This window comes from Episyrphus balteatus, chromosome 3 (genome assembly GCF_945859705.1).
Source record: "Episyrphus balteatus chromosome 3, idEpiBalt1.1, whole genome shotgun sequence".
Classification (NCBI taxonomy): Eukaryota; Metazoa; Arthropoda; class Insecta; order Diptera; family Syrphidae; genus Episyrphus; species Episyrphus balteatus.
The window spans coordinates 105,681,664-105,702,706 of NC_079136.1; positions in this window are offsets into that span (position 1 = coordinate 105,681,664).

Here is a 21,043-nt window from a genome sequence, read left to right on the forward strand (position 1 = left end):
ACGCTGAAAGTCACACTTAACTATTTTTATTTTATCGAAGTGTCCGATTTATGGGCATAATTTCTCTTGCCCATAATAGAAGAATACCTATACTGTTGAGTAGGGTTGAGGTCCACTGCAGAAATGAACGAAATAATGACTATCGTAGAGGTTAGAATCGATTGCTCAAAATTATTCAAGAATTCCAGCGTCCTTATGAGGAGGCCACATTTACGGTTATTCGACGACAACCTAGTAAGTTGCTCGCCCGGCAAAAATCCTCCGAAATAGACTAGCCTTAACCCGGTACACGGCTCTGCCGGGGCTGACCTTTTCTTTCCGTTTCTACTCGTGGGACTCTTAATGAAAAATTCTTTAAAAAACAAAAAACACGATAAGTCATCCTCGAATCCAGTTGATCCTTCCCTTGGTGGAGCTGCAATTCTGAACAAGAACTCCAGATCGGCCAAGGAAGGGAGCAAAACGAGATCCAGGCCCTCTAATGAGCGTCGCCGAGCGAAGAAGATCATCGAACTCGATGCTGAAAAAGCTACGGGGGAGAGAAGTCGTTCTGAACTCAGCAAGCTCAAGTGGGCGCACAAAGTGTTGGAGAGGACCAGCGAAGACTCTACTTCTAAGCGTGAAAGGTCCTTCGAGGATGAAAAACCTCAACCCCAAAAACAAGGGTGCTGGATGGCGTACCACCGGCACTTCGAATTAGGGAAACCTTTGGTGATGTGATCAGGGAAAAGGTTACTGTTGCGGTCATCGACAGAAGCAATTTAGATGGCAACATCTCACCTGATCATTGGAAGGACGTCAGGGATCACTTCGGGTTCAGATTTATCCCTGTTCTTGAGGAGAACCCAGGACCCCTTCCAAAAGTAAGCGCCGGAGAATGGCACCAAAATAGGGTCAAACTCATCGTTTGCGAGGATCAGAATTCGTTACATCTCTATAAGCTTGCTGTGGGTGGTTTGGGTGAGATCTTGCCAGGTGCCAAGCTGGAGGTTGTGGCAAGGGAGGAAATCCCCTGCAGACCGAGAGCTCGCATTCTGGTCCCGGCCTTACACACGTCACCAGAGATGGTTCTCCGACTGATTCAATTCAGTAATCCTTCTCTGCTCACTCACGATTGGAAAGTCCCAATCATCGAAAAAGAGCCTGTGGGACGTTATCGATCTGCTCTTGTAATAATCAACAAAGAGTCACTGGATCCTCTGGCTGCAACCGGAGGGGTCATCCAGTATGGTTTTGACAGCCTAGTGCTCAAAATTTATAAGAAAGATGACGAAATGGCAAGGCTTGCAGGCCATACGTCTGAGTCTGAGTTGGATGAATTGGGCATATGCAAAGCACTTTCAGCGATGAAGGTTGATGCATCACGCAGCTTGTCCATTCCAGATCAGTCGCCATCTTCGGTAGAAGATCCCGTAAAGGGAACGAATCAAACCCCAGTGTACGAAGAGGACGCGAACAAAAACAAAGTGTCCGAAAAGGACGCAAAAACAATATCTCCCGAAATGGAAGATGAAGTGATGATTGACAGTTTTTCCGATATGGAAACTGACAATGACGCGCTTGAGGCCCCTCTCAATGAGGATGAGTTACTAAACTCTACCTCAGAAACCGAGGACGTTAATGTCACAGTGGTGGAGGTTGATCGTACTGGTTGAAGCCATGCTGCAGGTAGTACAGATTAATCTCCAACACTAAATAAAGTCCTCGGCCGCCCTTCTTCTCGGACTAAGCAAGTCCGGAGAAAATATAGTCCTGATCCAGGAACCTTGGATTGTAAAATCCATAAAGGATAAAGGTGAGCCTAGATCCTGCATACTAGCAAAGAAAACACTAACAGTATTTTTACTACCTAATTACAGCGATCGTGATATCACAACCGCTAGACTACAGACCACCAAAGGAATGTATTGGATTACGTCCGCTTATCTAGGCCATGATTGTGGGCCGACTCCGGGAGAGACACTTGGGCGAATGATCGCAGCAGCAGCGAGCCAAAAAGTAGATCTCCTAATTGGTAGTGATGCTAATGCTCATCACACAGTTTGGGGGAGTATTGACGTAAATGAAAGAGGTGAGTCACTTTTTGATTTTATTCTAAGTACTAGTCTCCTAATTTGTTATATTGGTAATGAACCGACAAGAGGTATTGGACATTACCCTTATATCACAAACAATTCACCACAAGATAAGAAATTGGACTGTATCTAATGATCACTCATTTTCAGATCATAGGTATATATTCAATTCAGCCTCATATATGAATGTACAAAACCCACTGGTTTTCGTAACTACAGGAAACCCGATTGGGTGAAATATAGGGAAACTTTCAATACCTGCTATAATAATCAGGACAATATTTTCCCTTCAAATACTAATGATCTCAACATAGAAGTCAACGATCTCACTAAAGCTCTCAACAACTCCATGGTTAACTCTTGTCCTCTTACCTCAATAAGAGGAAAGAAAAAACCGCACTGGTGGAACAAAGAGCTTGAACCGCTCAATAGGGCTAAACAAACAATGCACCCATCAGACTGGGACCTGTATAAAGTTTCTCTAAAAAGTTACAAGAAACAACTACGGAAAAGTAAAAGATCCTCCTGGAGGAACTTCTGTAGTAAAATTGAAGACTCCTCTGAGGCTTCTAGACTAAGGAAAATCCTTTCAACTAATCCAACCATACCGAGCTCTCTAAAAGACTCAAATGGCGATTGGACTAGCTCCTATGAGGAATCACTAAGCTTGCTACTAGACGCTCACTACCCTGGTAGCTCGAACTCAATAAGTGACATTGGTCACCGATCCAACCAATTTTATCAAATTAGTAAAGATCTTATTTCCAAGGATAGACTAATATGGGCAATAAACAGCTTCGATCCATACAAATCACCTGGGCCAGATGGTATCATACCCGCCGAACTACAACACGTCTCAGATATCATATTGCGAAAGCTGGAAATTATACTAGGTTAGGGTAAGGTAGTAGTGGCTGTCATGCAAATTACCCGACACACTTAGACCCTTATGGATCCATTGTGATACCACAAAAGACTAGCAAGTTGGGACTCACTAGCCGAACCACTCGGTGCTTCTTATGAATGAAGATAGACTTTTAACGTCCGTTTTCACTATATCACTAGTGTAATCGTAGAAGAATTCTCCTAGATGGAGTTTTCTTCTATTAGAGAGAGCAGGGCAGGTGCACAGAAGATGTTGAACAGTTTCCTCTTCTTCTTCATCCATGCAACTTCTGCAGAAATCGTTAGAGAACACGCCCATTCTTTTTGCGTGTCTACCTATTAGACAGTGTCCTGTAAGGACACCTATGGTGGAGCTAATATGCATTCTGTTTAAATTTAACAAACCCTTTGAACGTTTCAAGTCTATACAAGGCCATATTTGTTTAGTAGCTAGGCAAGTATTACTCTGAGTCCATCTGAGGTTGGTTTTCTTTAAAGCGTCCTGCTTTAGCATAAGTTTGCATGTAGCGATAGGTGTTCCTATATTGTTCCTTTCTGGTTGAAGAGGAGTAATTGTTCCTAGTTTGGCAAGTTCGTCTGCCCTGCAGTTGCCTGGGATGTCTCTATGTCCCGGCACCCATACGAGGTGAATGTTAAACTGCTCAGACATCTCCCTTAGAGATGTTTGACAGTCGAGGACCGTGATTGAGTTTGTAGAGACAGAGGCAAGAGATTTAATGGCTGCTTGACTGTCCGAGAAGATCCGAATATCCGTGTTGGATATTACGTTTTCTCTGAGCCAAGAGAGAACCTCCTTAATCGCCAGAATTTCTGCTTGGAACACGCTACATTGGTCTGGTAAGCGGAAGAAAAGACTGAGATTCAGTTTTTCCGAAAATATGCCACTTCCTACACCTTCAGTGGTTTTTGAACCATCAGTATAGAAGTGTAAAGAGTCATTATCCAGACTACTAAGGTTCTCCCATTCAGTTCTGGAGGGAATGGAGTTCTGGAAATTATTATCGAACACCAGTTGAGGTGTGGTATAGTCTAGACGATCCGGAAGGAATCCGAAGTTGTTTAGAATGTTTGTGTGGCCAATATGATTACTGGTCCACTGAGAGGTTGCTTTTAGACGAGTAGCTGAGCTAGCTGCTACTTGTTTGCTGAAGATGTCTAGGGGTGTGAGATTTAGAAGTATGTCTAGGGCGTCAGAAGGGGTTGACCTTAGCGCACCGCTTATGCACATACTTGCTGACCTTTGGACTTTGATAAGCTTGTTTAAGTTTATCGTTTTGTCCAGTGCGGTCCACCAAACTACCATCCCATATGTAAGTATTGGTCTTATGACCGATGTGTACAGCCAGTGTGCAATGTTAGGAGAAAATCCCCATTTGCCACCAATGGCTTTTTTGCATGAAAAGAGTGCCACATTGGCTTTTTTAACTCTTTCTTCAATATTGAGCTTCCAGGTCAGTTTTTTATCAAAAATGAGTCCTAGGTATTTAGCTTGATCTGATAGAGTAAGTGTTACCTCTTTAATTGTAGGGAGTTTGAAGTCTGGAATCTTGTATTTCCTCGTGAAAAGGACAAGATCCGTTTTGTGGGGATTAATATCCAATCCACATCCTCTAGCCCAGTGAATTAGCTTGTTTAAAGCTGTTTGTAGAAGTTCTGCAAGTGTCTGTGGGTATTTGCCCGATACGGCAATTGCCACATCATCCGCGTAGGCGATAACCTTAAAACCTTCTCCCTCTAGGTCTAGCAGCAATTCGTTGACTACTAAGTTCCATAGGAGAGGCGATAAGACCCCTCCTTGAGGGGTCCCTCTGTTGGCTGCTCTACGGGTTTTGAAGTTTCCCAACTCTGAACTGATAATCCTGCTACTAAGCATGATTTCTATCATGTTCTTAAGCGGGTCTTCTATTTTGAGATTGTCAAGAGCATTCATGATTGCTGAGTTCCTGACATTATTGAAAGCACCCTCTATGTCTAAAAAGGCGACAAGAGTGTACTCTTTGTAGTGTAGAGAGTATTCAATGGTGCTAACCAGAGAATGGAGAGCAGTTTCCACCGATTTCCCTTTAGTGTAGGCATGTTGTGCCTTAGAGATCAGACATGGTTCAATTTCCTGTCTTAGATGGATATCTATCATTCTTTCTAGAGTTTTAAGCAGAAAGGATGATAGACTAATAGGTCTTAAATCTTTTGGAGTGACATGAGAGCATTTTCCCGCCTTTGGTATAAAAACCACCTTTGCTTCTCTCCAGGCCTTTGGAATATACGAGAAGCTTATGCAGCTTATCATTATAATTTCCAACTTTCGTAGTATGATATCTGAGACGTGTTGTAATTCAGCGGGTATGATACCATCTGGCCCAGGTGATTTGTATGGATGGAAGCTATTTATTGCCCATATTATTCTATCCTTGGAAATAAGATCTTTGCTAATTTGATAAAATTGGTTGGGTCGGTGACCAATGTCACTTATTGAGTTCGAGCTACCAGGGAAATGAGTGTCTAGTAGCAAGTTTAGCGATTCCTCATAGGAGCTAGTCCAATCGCCATTTGAGTCTTTTAGGGAGCTCGGCATGGTTGGATTAGTTGAAAGGATTTTTCTGAGTCTAGATGCCTCAGAAGAATCTTCAATTTTACTACAGAAGTTCCTCCAAGAGGATCTTTTACTTTTCCGTAGTTGTTTCTTGTAACTTTTTAGAGAAACTTTATACAGGTCCCAGTCTAATGGGTTCCTTGTTTGTTTAGCCCTATTGAAAGCCTTTCTACAGTCTTTCCTAAGCGGTTCTAGCTCTTTGTTCCACCAGTGCGGTTTTTTCTTTCCTCTTATTATGGTAAGGGGACAAGAGTTAGCCATGGAATTGTTTAGAGCTTTGGTGAGATCGTTGACTTTTAAGTCAAGATCATCTGTATTAGAAGGGAAAATATTGTCGTGATTATCGTAGCAGGTATTAAAAGTTTCCCTATATTTCACCCAATCCGTTTTCCTATAATTACGAAAACCGGTGGGTTTTGTGCATTCATCTTCGAGACTAAATTGGATATACCTATGATCTGAGAATGAGTGATCATTAGATACAGCCCAATTCCTTATCTTGTGGTGAATTGTTTGTGATACAAGGGTAATGTCCAATACCTCTTGTCGGTTCTTTGTAACAAAGGTAGGTTCATTACTAATATTACAAATAAGGAGACTAGTACTTAGAATAAAATCAAAAAGTGACTCACCTCTTTCATTTACGTCAGTTCTCCCCCACACTGTGTGATGAGCATTAGCATAATGCCAATGAGGAGATCTACTTTTGGCTCGGACGCTGGGTTTTGGTTCGTGTCATTTACTGACACTGGGGTTTGTTTTGTTCCCTCTTCGGGAACTTTCGAAGATGACCGCTGATCTGGAATGGAAGAGCTGCATGATGCATCCACTTCCATTGCTGAAAGTGCTTTACATATGCCCAATTCCTCCATTTCAGACTGCGCCGTATGGCCTGCAAGCCGTGCCATCTCCTCATCTTTTTTATAGATTTTTAGCACAAGGCTATCAAATCCATACTGGATAACTCCCCCGGTTGCAGCCAGAGGATCCAGTGATTCTTTGTTAATGATAACAAGAGCCGAACGATAGCGCCCCACCGGCTCTTTTTCGATGATTGGGACTTTCCAGTCGTGAGTGGGCATCGAAGGGTTACTGAATTGAATCAGTCGGAGAACCATCTCTGGTGACGTGTGTAAGGCCGGGACCAGAGTACGAGCTCTTGGCCTGCAGGGGATTTCTCCCTTGGCACAACCTCCAGCTTAGCACCTGGCCAGATCTCACCCAAATCACCCACAGCAAGCTTATAGAGATGTAACGATCTCTGATCATTCAATTAAAAAGTTAATAACTTTTTATTATTAAAAAGTTAAATTGACCTCAACTCCATATGCGTTTCGCCCCTAAAATATTAAAATTCACAGTCTATTCAGGTTGTGATTTTTATAAGTGTCTGTATTCATGGACCAAAATTTTGCGTCTTAGTAAGGGTATGACAGCATCTAACTGATGAGCCCACTGTCATACCTGGGCGAAACGCATATGGAGTTGAGGTCAATTTAACTTTTTAATAATAAAAAGTTATTAACTTTTTAATTGAATTATATTCAATCACTCCGCTTAAAAATAAAAATAATTTTTATTTTTATTATTTTTTTTCACTTTGTTTACTTATTAGCCTGACCACGGGCAATTGTTTTTAGGTGCAAGAATGTAACCATGTTCCCCTAAAATATTAAAATTCACAGTCTATTCAGGTTGTGATTTTTATAAGTGTCTGTATTCATGGAAAAAATTTTGCGTCTTAGTAAGGGTATGACAGCATCTAACTGATGAGCCCACTGTCATACCTGGGCGAAACGCATATGGAGTTGAGGTCAATTTAACTTTTTAATAATAAAAAGTTATTAACTATTTAATTGAATTATATTCAATCACTCCGCTTAAAAATAAAAATAATTTTTATTTTTATTATTTTTTTTCACTTTGTTTACTTATTAGCCTGACCACGGGCAATTGTTTTTAGGTGCAAGAATGTAACCATGTTCCCCTAAAATATTAAAATTCACAGTCTATTCAGGTTGTGATTTTTATAAGTGTCTGTATTCATGGACCAAAATTTTGCGTCTTAGTAAGGGTATGACAGCATCTAACTGATGAGCCCACTGTCATACCTGGGCGAAACGCATATGGAGTTGAGGTCAATTTAACTTTTTAATAATAAAAAGTTATTAACTTTTTAATTGAATTATATTCAATCACTCCGCTTAAAAATAAAAATAATTTTTATTTTTATTATTTTGATCTCTGATCATCGCAAACGATGAGTTTGAACCTATTTTGGTGCCATCCTCCGTCGCTTACCTTTGGAAGGGGGCCTGGGTTCGCCTCGAGAACAGGGATGAACCTGAACCCGAGGTGAGCCCTGACGTCCGCCCAATGATCAGGCGAGATGTTTCCATCTAAATTGCCTCTGTCGATGACCGCAACAGTAACCTTTTCTTTGACCACGTCACTAAAGGTATTCCAAATTCGAAGTGTCGGTGGCACCATCCAACACCCTTGCTTTTTTGGGTTGAGGATTTTCTTCCTCAAAGGACCTTTCTCGCTTAGACGTAGTGTCTTTGCTGATCCTCTCCATCACTTTCCTCGCCCACTTGAGCTTGCCGAGTTCAGAACGACTTCTCTCCCCCGGGGCTTTTTCAGCATCGAGTTCGGTGATCTTCATCGCTCGGCGACGCTCATTAGCGGGTCTGGATCTCGTTTTGCCCCCTTTCTTGGCCGAGCTGGAGTTCTTGTTCAGAACTGCAGCTCCACCAAGGGAAGGAGCAGCTGGATTCGAGGATGACTTATCGTGGCCAGCGGTTTTAGTATCACTAACCCCTCCCGCCACGATATTCTTCCCCGTCTCACTGGTATTACGGGCATTGGAGGTAGAGACAGAGTTGCTAATAGCATCCCTGCCTCCCCCCCCTTGGACATTGTTGTTTCCTGGTTTGGGTGCCCCGTCACCTTGGTCTGTGATACAGACCGGTGGCAGCAGTGACACCGTCCCCTTTCCACACATTTTCATACTTCCTTCCGGGAGAGACGTTCCGTCACCTTGGTTGGCGGTTTGGTCGTTCTTAACTACCTCGCCGCTAGCCGGTGGCAGCAGAGTTGGCAACTCCGGAAGTTTGTTTCTTTCCAGGAGAGACATTCCGCCACCTAGGTTTACGGTTTGGTTGTTTTTCACTTCCTCATCGCGAACCGGTGGCAGCAGAGGCGCCGTTCCCGGAAGATTGTTCGTACTACTAGCATTAGGATTTGACTCCGTCCTGCAAGTAGTAGACGTTGGCATGACTGCCGCATCACTCGCTTTTTTATAGCAAGTGGCCGGCAAGTCCTGCTTTCCGCCATGTTTTTTTGGTTTTGTTTGTTTGTTTGTTTGTTTGTTTTGTTTTTTTGTTTAAAGAGTTCATAGAAGGTCCCACGAGTAGAAACGGAAAGAAAAGGTCAGCCCCGGCAGAGCCGTGTACCGGGGTAAGGCTAGTCTATTTCGGACCTTGCCAGGCATCCGAAAGAGCTCGTAAGTGACTGGTTTACCCCCCAGTCTTGCATTCTTCGGCACGGTTTCTAAAAGCTCACACCACCACTGAAATTAGGGACCCCGAATCTATGGTGAAGTTGAATTTCTGAGGATTGTACTATTAAGAAGTAAGAACCACTCAGCGGTCCAACCTAACCTTGCTCTCATGTCACTCCAAAAGATTTAAGACCTATTAGTCTATCATCCTTTCTGCTTAAAACTCTAGAAAGAATGATAGATATCCATCTAAGACAGGAAATAGAACCATGTCTGATCTCTAAGGCACAACATGCCTACACTAAGGGGAAATCGGTGGAAACAGCTCTCCATTCTTTGGTCAGCACCATTGAATACTCCCTACACTACAAAGAGTACACTCTTGTCGCTTTTTTAGACATAGAGGGTGCGTTCAATAATGTCAGGAACTCAGCAATCATGAATGCTCAAACGAATCTCAAAATAGAAGACCCGCTTAATAACATGATAGACATCATGCTCAGCAGCAGGATTATCAGTTCAGAAATGGAGCCAACAGAGGGTCCCTCAGGGCCCTCCCTGAGTAACCTGGTAGTGAACGAACTGCTGCTAGACCTAGAAGGAGAAGATTTTAAGGTTATAGCCTACGCGGATGATGTGGCAATTGCCGTTTCGGGCAAATACCCACAGACACTTGCAGAACTGCTACAAACAGTTTTAAACAAGCTAATTCACTGGGCTAGAGGATGTGGATTGGATATTAATCCCCAAAAAACGGAACTTGCCCTCTTCACGAGGAAATACAAGATTCCAGACTTCAAACTCCCTACAATTAAAGATGAAACACTTACTCTATCCGATCAAGCTAAATATCTAGGACTCATTTTTGATAAAAAAAACTGACCTGGAAGCTCAATATTGAAGAAAAGGTGAAGAAAGCCAATGTCGCACTCTTTTTATGCAAAAAAGCCATTGGTGGTAAATGGGGCTTTTCTCCTAACATTGCACACTGGCTATACATATCGGTCATGTCATAAGACCAATACTTACATACGGGATGGTAGTTTGGTGGACTGCACTGGACAAAGCGATAAACTTAAACAAGCTTATCAAAGTCCAAAGGTCAGCTTCGGATTCATTCCGGATCGTTTAGACTATACCACACCTCAATTGGTGTTCGATAATAATTTCCAGAACTCTATTCCCTCCAGAACTGAATGGAAGGACCTTAGCACTCTGGACAATGACTCTTTACACTTCTATACTGATGGTTCAAAAACCAACGAAGGTGTAGGAAATGGTATATTCTCGGAAAAACTGAATCTCAGTCTTTTCTTCCGCCTACCAGACCAATGTAGCGTGTTCCAAGTAGAAATTCTGGCGATTAAGGAGGTTCTCTCTTGGCTCAGAGAAAACGTAATATCCAACACGGATATTCGGATCTGCTCGGACAGCCAAGCAGCTATTAAATCTCTTGCCTCTGTTACTACAAATTCAATCATGGTCCTCGACTGTCAAACATATCTAAGGGAGATGTCTGAACACTTTAACATTCACCTCGTATGGGTGCCGGGACATAGTGACATTCCAGGCAATTGCAGGGCAGACGAACTTGCCAAACAAGGAACAATCACTCCTCTACAACCAGAAAGGAACAATATAGGAACACCTATCGCTACATGTAAACTTATGCTAAAGCAGGACGCTTTAAAGAAAACCAAACTCAGATGGACTCAGAGTAATACTTGCCTAGCTAATAAACAAAGGGTTTGTTAAATTTAAACAGAATGCATATTAGCTCCACCATAGGTGTTCTTAAAGGACATTGTCTAATAGGTAGACACGCAAAAATAATAGGCGTATTCTCTAACGATTTCTGTAGAAGTTGCATGGACGAAGAAGAAGAGGAAACTGTTCAACATCTTCTGTGCACCTGCCCTGCTCTCTCCAGTAGAAGAAAACTTCAGCTAGGAGAATTCTTCTATGAATACACTAGCGATTTAGTGAAAATGGACGTTAAAAGTCTATCTTCATTCATAAGAAGCTCCGAGTGGTTCGGCTAGTGAGTTCCAACTTGCTAGTCTTTTGTGGTATCACAATGGATCCATAAGGGTCTAAGTGTGTCGGGTAACTTGCCTGACAACCACTGCTACCTAACCTAACCTAGTTAGTTGCTGCAAATATAGTTCTGTCTAACGCCCCATAATAACTGTAAGAAAATGAAATGATATGCTTTTAGAATTACTTACCTAGAAATTGAATTTAAAAAAAAAACTAACCTAAAAGCCGCTTTTTACTACTCAATCATTGGATGAGACATGAGATGCATTTAAAATTTGTTGGCACATTTCCACAGTATCTCCACTGATGACTGGTTCCCGCTCTATTTACAACGCACTTCGAGAAACTGTAAAACGATAATGCATGGTTGAAAATATTGCCAGATAAAAATGAAAAACAATTTTTTTTTTTTCAAGCGCATCCAACTTCGGGTAACTTGCCTGACAACCACTGCTACCTAAACTAACCTATTTAGTTGCTCCAAATATAGTTCTGTCGAACGCCCCATAATGCTTCAGGATGCAAAGTACCTGCCTCGGCATTAACTGAGATGGTATGTTATCAACTCCATGCAAATAGCTTCCACTGAAGATAGCCTCAAAGAATTGCATCATGAGCATGGGATTTATCCTGCATGGAGGTCAGCAAGAATTGAAACAACTTCTCCGCCCCATTGAAGAATCAACAATGGTGTCAATTTGACTTCCCATAATTGCATGAGTTTCTCCTTGTAGCGTTCGTTCGAGGAGAGTTCATCTGAGTCCACTACAGAAATTGGATTCACTGAGACATACGAATACATACTGGGATTGTCATTGGCTAATTTATCCTCGGAGTTGGAATCGCATCCGCCTCTTGCAAATAACACTGGTCAACAAGGTTTTTGCCACAAGAACCAAAATATACTTTTCTAGTAGTTTTTGGGGTGCTGAATCCGAATCTGAAGTCAGAAAAATTTGATTGGCCTTCGTTTTTGAAATATTACGGTTAGAAAATGTAAAAAAACGTAATTTTGGCTGTTTTCGAAGTTATGTTTTTATGTGGAGTAATAAATTGTGAATAAATTTGTAACGGTGCTAATAAGAGCTAGTTTTATTCATTCAAAAAATGTTTAAATCTTTCCGATATCTCTTTTATTGCCCGAGATATTTAAAATTTAAGTAGCGGTCTTTGAATCAGAAACAACACTGGCCAACCAAATTACACTTTTTTTGCCACAAGAATCAAAATATACTTTTCTGAAGGTTTTTGGGAATCCACAATCAGAAAAATTCTATTAGCCTTCGTTCTTAAAATATTACCGTTATAAAATGCAAAAAAGGGTTTTTTTTAAATTCCGTTGACCAGTGTAATTAAACAAGAAAAGAAAGACAAAATTGAATTTAATTTCATTTTGTTAGGCCGTGTGTGAATTGCTTTAAAATTTTGGTTAAAATTTGACGTTGGGTTAAGGCCATGTGCGCATTGCGTTAAAATGTTGGTTAAAATTTGACGTTTGGTTTTAATTTGACACTAGCGTGGTGAATAAAATGGGTTAAAATTTACCCAGCTGCGGAGCAGGGTAAAATTTGAAACTACTGGTTAAAATTGGACGTTTCTCAAGATAGAAAGATCAAGATAGATTTGAAATTATTATCGTTATAATGCGTTGATATGTTAAGAAATGTAAAAGTATTAATACAAAGTACTTCCTAAAATTATTTTCTATCTTGAAATATTGAAAATGTACGAATTTTTTGTTTGTTTTTTATTTATTACTAGCTGACCCGGTGGACTTCGTTACACCTCATCTGCTATTTACTTCCAATTTTGGAGTGTGTCAATCTTTAAAAAAAAAAAAAAAATCGGGTCACCACATCAAACATATGTAGGTCTTTATAAATAAAAGATCGCATCTACTGTTGTTGATGTTTGTAGACTTAAAGTTTCTGTATTTAGAATATGAAATATGTATTACGAATTTAGGCTATTCATATGAGTTTGAAAACTAGCTTTTTTGAACCCCTTGAAAACAATATACAGCCAGGACTTGAAAAAATCGTTCAAAAAAAATTGGAGTGGACCACCCTAACCATTTAGTGGTATGAAAATAGATGTTGGCAAATTCTTAGATTTACCCGATATACCCACAAAATTTCATAAAAATCGTTCCAAAAAATATAAAATTCGTTTTTTTTTCTTTTAAATAAAATACAATCTGAAATCAAATTGCCAAGTATGCAGTTTTGATTGATATATTAAGATGCATTTTTAGAAAAAAAAATTTCAAAATCGTTTGAGCCCTTTTTTTTAAACTAATTTTTTATAAATAATTTTTTTGCAAAAAAGTTTTAATAAAAAATAAAAAATAAAAAATAAAATTGGTATGCCATTTTGTAGAAATCAATAATCAACATCTAAAAACAAAATTTCAAAAAAATTCAATGTTCTATGGCAGATACCGTTAATAAATGATTTAAAAAAAAAAATTTCATTTAAAAGATAGACCTTAGCTTAAAACTAACATTTGAATTTTTTAAACAAAATCGTTTTTAAGTTTATTCGTTATATACTAACGTTATACATAGGTACATTTTCTTATAATTAAAATTACATATATAGGTATTATATTATTACAAAACTAAAAGAAAAACTTACATCTAATGTACATTATGGGTTATTTTGAATAAAGAATATTTTTTAAAGTTAAGTGATTTTATATTGTCAATGCTGGAGTTATTTATATTTGAATTTTTATTGTAAATATTAATTAAAAGATTTAAAGGGCTATTAGCACCGTAGTTCGATCTACTGTAAATGTTAGAAATTGGCAACTGCCTTCTCAAACTATACTGACTAGCAATGAAATTTAATCGACAGAGGATCGATGGAGCTGAAATCGATCCATTGATTATCCCGACAATAAAACAAAATTGTAGATACGCTCTGTGACTAGTTAGAAATGGAAGATTTATAAGTTTAATACGTTGAGCGTAAGGTGGCAAGTTAATTCGATTTGACCATGGTAGAAATCTTAAACAAAATCTCATAAATCTTCTTTGAACGGACTCCAATCTATTTATATGAACCGCATAATATGGCGTCCATATAACGCAACCATATTCTAAAATGGATCTTACGAATGAGACATAAAGAGTTTTTAAAACGTAAGGGTCACGAAATTCCCGAGCAAATCTTTTGATAAAACCAAGAGTCATGTTAGCTTTTTTAATAATGTAGTCAAAATGGTCAGTAAAAGTTAATTTTGAGTCCAATACTATCCCAAGGTCAGTGAAACTAGACAAATTAGTTAGTGGTGATAGATTAATCGCATAATTATACACAATCACATTTTTTTTGCGTGTAAAACACATTGTTTTACACTTGTCAATATTTAAAACTAAACCATTAATATTGCACCATTCCCAGAAACGTTGAAGATCTCTTTGTAAAAGATCACAGTCATTTGCAGAGTTGATTGTACGAAAAATTTTTACATCATCAGCATATATAAGAGACAAAGAATTTACTAGGACAGATGGAAGATCATTAATAAATAGTACAAATAATAACGGGCCAAGATGGCTACCCTGAGGTACACCAGAGTTAACAGTAAAACATTTAGAACGTTCACTTTTAAAAACAATACTATATAACCTATCTTTGAGATATGAAGATACCCATAAAACAAATCTGTCGTTAAGACCCATATTTTGCAGTTTTTTTTAAAGTATATTGTGGGTTAGTTTATCAACTGCTTTGCTGAAGTCAGTAAAAATACAGTCAACTTGTTGTTTTTTTTTTCAAACGCGTCAATACAGTATGTAGTAAACTGTAACAAATTTGTAATAGTGGATCTCTTTTTAACAAAGCCATGTTGGTTGTCACATAAAACGGAGGAACAGTCAAAAGACAAAACATCACAAATAATAGATTCAAACATTTTGGGTATAGCAGATAGTTTAGCTATTGGCCTATAATTTAGAATTAAATTTTTTTTGCCTTTCTTATGAGTTGGAATAAGGAATGCATTTTTCCAAAGAGTTGGGAGTTACAGTTAATTATAGATTGGTTAAAAAGTAAAAACAACGGATACGACATATATATTGCACATTTTTTTAACATAAAAGCGGGAAACCCATCAGGACCAGGATTTAAACAATCGTCCAATTTTTTAATATACTCTAATATAGTTGCCTCAGAAATAGAGAAGTTAATATTACTAAGATGTGAAAACTCATCAACAGTAGAGGTATTATAAGTATCACAAGAAGAAGATTTTTCAAAAACAGACTGGAAATATTCGGCAAACATATTTGCAATGTCCTCTGGGTAATGACTTTCGGCATTTTGGTAGCTCATATTAGTTGGGTAACCATCAGATTTTCTCTTACGATTTACATATTTCCAGAAATTTTGTTCTTCAGTTCTGAGTAGGCATGATTATCGTATTTATATCCCAGCAGCTTAAATGAAGAAAAGTTTTCGTAAAATAATAATTCGAATTAGCCTAGTGGACAAGGCAATTGCCTTTAACTCCACCGGCCTAGGTTCAAATCCGGATGTAGGTAGATAGGTAGAGATGGCGGCCAAAGCAAACCGTGCTTGATGACCCAATTAGCGCAGAATGCGCCGTTTTGATACCAAAAACTCATGAAACCTGTGAGTGATAAGTGGATTTATTTGAGATAATTTTTAACTTGGTTTTAAAAAGGGGAAAAACGAGTGTTAGGCAGTCTTAAATCCACCCTGTTGTGTTGAGGAACGAGATCAAGTCTTTGATCTTTGATTCTGAGATGTTATCTATGACATTAAAGAATTCTCTTCTTCTCTTCATTCCACCAAGGAGGAAATGTTTTGCGGTTATGTCTCACCGGACACGAGACTTTAAAGGCAATGATCATAGATCTTTCAAAGCTTCATCTTTAACCGTATCTGTACTCAGATTGGGTATATTGCGTAGTTTTGCACTAAGAACTTGACCGAAATTCTTCCAGTCAATTCTTTTGGGATTTCTATAAGAGGGTGGGGTTTTGGTTTCAAAATTGAGTTGGAAGAGAATCCAACTATGATCTGAAAAGGATTTTAAAGGGGATACTCTTCAGTTTTCTACTTGCAGATTGAAGTAGTTGCTTATAATGGTAATGTCTAGTACATCCTCCCATCCTTCATAAATTCCCGAACTCGGGAAAGTGAAGGTTGGAGTAGTACCTATATTGCAGAGAGAAAGGTTATTTTCAATGATATAATGAAATAAAGACTCACCTCGTCCATTGATCTCAGAACAACCCCACAGAGAATGACGTGCATTTGCGTCACACCCGATGAGTAGGCTTGTCTTCATGGTACTTGCTTGAGTTGTCAGCCTACGTACTTCCTCCGGCGGTGACTGCTGGTCGTGTGCCATGTACGCAGAGGCCAAGAGTAATCCCTCAGTATTTGAACCCTCCAATTTGACAACGGTCAAATCAGAGGTGCTAAGATTAGGACACAAAAAAGCTTTTAAGTGTTTTTTAGCTAAATTACAAGTTCTTGGCTTACCTTGGTTCGAACTGATGGGCTTGTAAAAAAGGTCGTATTGGCTCTCTTGGAGGCCCCTCACTCGGAGGCCAATAACCCAGGGCTCTTGAATAATGCCCACATCAAAGTTTTCCTCCCTCAGGAAAACTCTCCGGTTATCTGAAGCACATTTAGAGTGCTTCAGATTAACCTGAATGACGCGCAGCATGTTTTTAATTTGGAATAGATTCTACACAGTCAGTTACCAGCTCCTTGCCGGAGAACCCTGTCTCTTTGGGGACATCGTCATCCTCGACAGTATCCTCAACTAGGTTAGGGTCCGTTTCCTGACTCTGCAAATCTTTATCTTGTCATTCCTAATACTTGTCATTCCTAATAGCTTGAAATCGGCTTTTTCGAGAGCACCATGACTGACCTCGCAGATCCTCAGAAGGTAAGACGCGCTGTTCTTCTGCGGCTCTTCAGTCTTAATGACTACCCACACGGAGAAAAATGAATCTTGTATTTCATACTCCATATGACTAGTAAGGTAATTAAAGTAAAAAGCCCTAGATTTTAAGTAAAATTTACCTTAAGTATTGAACATTTCTTGGATCCGTAAAGAAATTTTTACAAGAAAATTATGGTGAACAAATTATAGTAGTATATACCTTACGAGTAGCAATATTTTCTTTACGGAGAGTCAAATATACCTTCAATCAAAAAAGTGCATGAATCTTTTCACTTTAAGATTCTAGTAAAACATATTTTACAAATTTAACTATTCTATGAACAAGTTTTACCTTACACTAAAGTAATAATAATACTGAATTCTAGGAATTTTCCCCAATAGAGATCAGTGCCCTCGAAAAAACTCTTAAAGCTGTCATTGAAAAGTGCGCCATTTGTTCTCCATTTGTGTTGGATTTTTATTTTTTGCCAAAGCTTTTAGGTGGCGAGTGCGGGATAATTACATTAATTCATAAAGAATTCGCAAACAATTGGATCAAATAAAGTCAATTTCATTTTTATTGATGATATTTGCCTAGATAAAATTGTATGCATTTATCTTACAAAAATTAATTAAAATAAAATAAAAAAAGGTGATTTTTGTAATTTATTGAAAAACATAACAGGGTCATACGTACTTACTCCTAAATGGCTTTGAGGATTAAGGCCGTGTGCGAATTGCGTTAAAATGTTGGTTAAAATTTCTACCACGATTAAAATTTGACGTTTGGTTAAAAAAGGGATCAAATTTATTTTTTTGCTGTGCGAATTGGGTTAAAATGTATTAAATGGGACTTTTTTCTTGGTACTACTTTGAATAAAATTCCCTCAAGATAAAACAAAATTACCCTCAAAAATGGTTTTTCTTATATTCAATTAACTATTTTTTTTAACAAAACCCAGTTGAAAATATATCAAGTTAAATATTCTAGTATAAAAATGTAAGAAATTCTTAATTTCATATACTTTTTTGTTTTATTTTATCGATAAATTCCCACTTCATTATGATCAAAAAGAAATTTATTAATTCAGTCTTCTAACACTAATTCGTAGTTCACCAGCTGCAAACAAAATAAAAATATAAAAAATAAAAAACAAACAAACAATTAGTAGATTTTCAATTTTTCAAGATGAATATTAATTTGAGGAAGTACTTTGTATTAATACTTTTAACATTTCTTAAAATATCAACGCATTATAACAAAAATAATTTCAAATCTATCTTGATCTTTCTATCTTGAGAAACGTCAAATTTAACCACTAGTGTCAAATTTTACCCTGCTCCGCAGCTGCGTAAATTTTAACCCATTTTATTCACCATGCTAGTGTCAAATTTTAACCAAACGTCATATTTGAACCAACATTTTAACGCAATTCGCACACGGCCTAAGTATGTTACCCAAATGTTTTTCAATAATTACAAACCTTTTTTTATTTTAATTAATTTTTGTAAGATAGATGTATACAATTTAGAAAAAATGTCATCAATAAAAATGAAATTGACTTTATTTGATCCAATCTGTAATTAAATTATATACCTTCCATAGAGAAGTTCAATTTACTTTAAAAACCAATGGTAAAATATGTACCTAACTTTCTAGTAATTTCTATTAGGAATGCATACAAAAAAGGCTTTACTGTAAAGTTAATCATAAGCTATAAATTTACTAGAAAAGTAAGGTAAATTTCATTTTATTGGGGAGTCATCCCTATTTTAACTTTACATTAAAGTTAAATGTACCAGAAATAAGGTGATTCACACCTTATTTTTTCTCCGTGTGCATTGTCATTTTTGTCCATTTTTAATTTGATTTTTTAAATTGAAGGCAGAGCCGATTACCGGGGCAAGGCAAAAATTATGACAGACCCTGCCAAGGCATCAAGAGCTCGTTCTCGACTGGCTTCCCAACTAACAATTTTGCTTCTATAAAGCTTTATAGAAGCAAAAGAAGCATGTATAAAGCTTTACAGAAGCAAAATTGTTAGTCGGATTATCCACCAGCCTTCCATTTTTTCGGCACGGATTATGACAGCGCTCCCCACCACTGAAAATTGGGAACCTTGTATCGATGGTAAAATTATTGCATTTCTGGTTGTTTAACTCATATCTCATAAACAAAAAATACCAAGACTGGAAACTTTCGTACGTCTTTCCCCCCAAAACCCTTTTGTGTACAGTGCTGTCTGTGAATATATGTGAAAGCCACCACGTTGGTAAATGACGTTAACACGCACACATTTATAGATTCACGAAATCACCACACATCGGACACGATCACAACGATAGGTTCACGACATTCACCACACCTTGCAGCTTGTAGCATAAACAAAAAATACCAAGACTGGAAACTCGGCGGTCAACTGACGTTTGCCTACAAGCTGCGAGGTGTGGTGAATGTCGTGAACTTATCGTTGTGTTCGTGTCCGATGTGTGGTGAATGTCGTGAATCTATAAATGTGTGCGTGTTAACGTCATTAACCAAAGTGGTGGCTTTCACATATATTCACAGACAGCACTGTACACAAAAGGGTTTTGGGGGGAAAGACGTACGAAAGTTTCCAGTCTTGGTATTTTTTGTTTATGGCTTGTAGGCAAACGTCAGTTGACCGCCGATTTTCCAGTCTTGGTATTTTTTGTTTATGGTTTCACTTTTCAGGTTTTGAGTGGTTTTATATAAAACTTGTGTTTTACAAATCTGCTGGGGCAAAAATGTATGGTAAAACCTGAGTTTTGGTGGTGGTTTTCGATTTTTTTTGCGAAAACCGCGTTTTAGCTCGGTGGGTACCTAAAAGCCACAGTCAGTGTTGCCAATAGTAGATAGTGCAGATATCTGCATTTTGCAGATTTTCAACACATTCCCAGACTTTTGAGAACCATAAATCTGAGGTGCAGATTTTATCTGCAACTGAAACTTAACGTTTCAATAACAAAAATAGATTTCATTTCAAAAAAATCCAGTAAAATGGTATTAACTTTAGTTTTCAAATCAGCTGGAATTTGTTCATAACGTTCTATATTTTTCCTTCTTGATTTCATTTTCTAAATTCAAATTGTAACAAAACTCAGTACGATTTTGATTTTATAGAGGAAAAAGCCTAACGATATAATTAGGTATTTATAAACAATTCCAGGGTTCCAGGGAATAAGCTATTAGCCGTTTTTTATTATCACTTGATCCATATAGATCATTAATTAAAATGTATTACAACAACTACATGAGATCTTGCTTTTCATCAGGATCACGAATCGTGATCTTGCTTTTCATCAGGATCACGAATCGTGATCTTGCAAGATCTCATGTAGTTGTTGTAATACATTTTAATCAATGATCTATATGGATCAAGTGATAATAAAAAACGGCTATTGATACAAATTTAACAATTTCAGCGAGAAAAATTATTCTCGAAATTAATTTTAGCTGACACCTGACTTGTTCGCAATTTTCTTCATTGCAGATTTTTTTTCATCGTTTTTGCAGATTTTTCAAAATATTTTAATGGCAACACTGGCAACAGTGTACCCTTCAAGCAAAAAAGTCCGACCTCGGTCCGGATCCGCTCCGCCTGCGGCGGAGCTGAGTCCGAATACGGATCAGAAACTGGTCCGAAGGCGGCTCAAATTAGTATGGAAATTATAATCACCGCGAAGTCGATTGCATATGTATTGGTGTGGTGAAAATCTCCATTCCGAGAAAACGGAGCCGAAGTCGGACCCGAGTCGGAGCAGCGAAAACCTACTAGAAAGAGGAACAAAAAAGGGATGACGTTTCGCATTTGCGACCAAAAAAGAACAAGATTTATTTTTTTTTTCACTGAAACTGTTTTTTTTTATTTAATTTTGGCAAACGAAATTTTCACAATATATACAATATAAAATACAATACATTTTTTTCATTTTATTTTATTTTTTGTTGCTGCTGTTGTTGGTGTTTCTTTAGATGC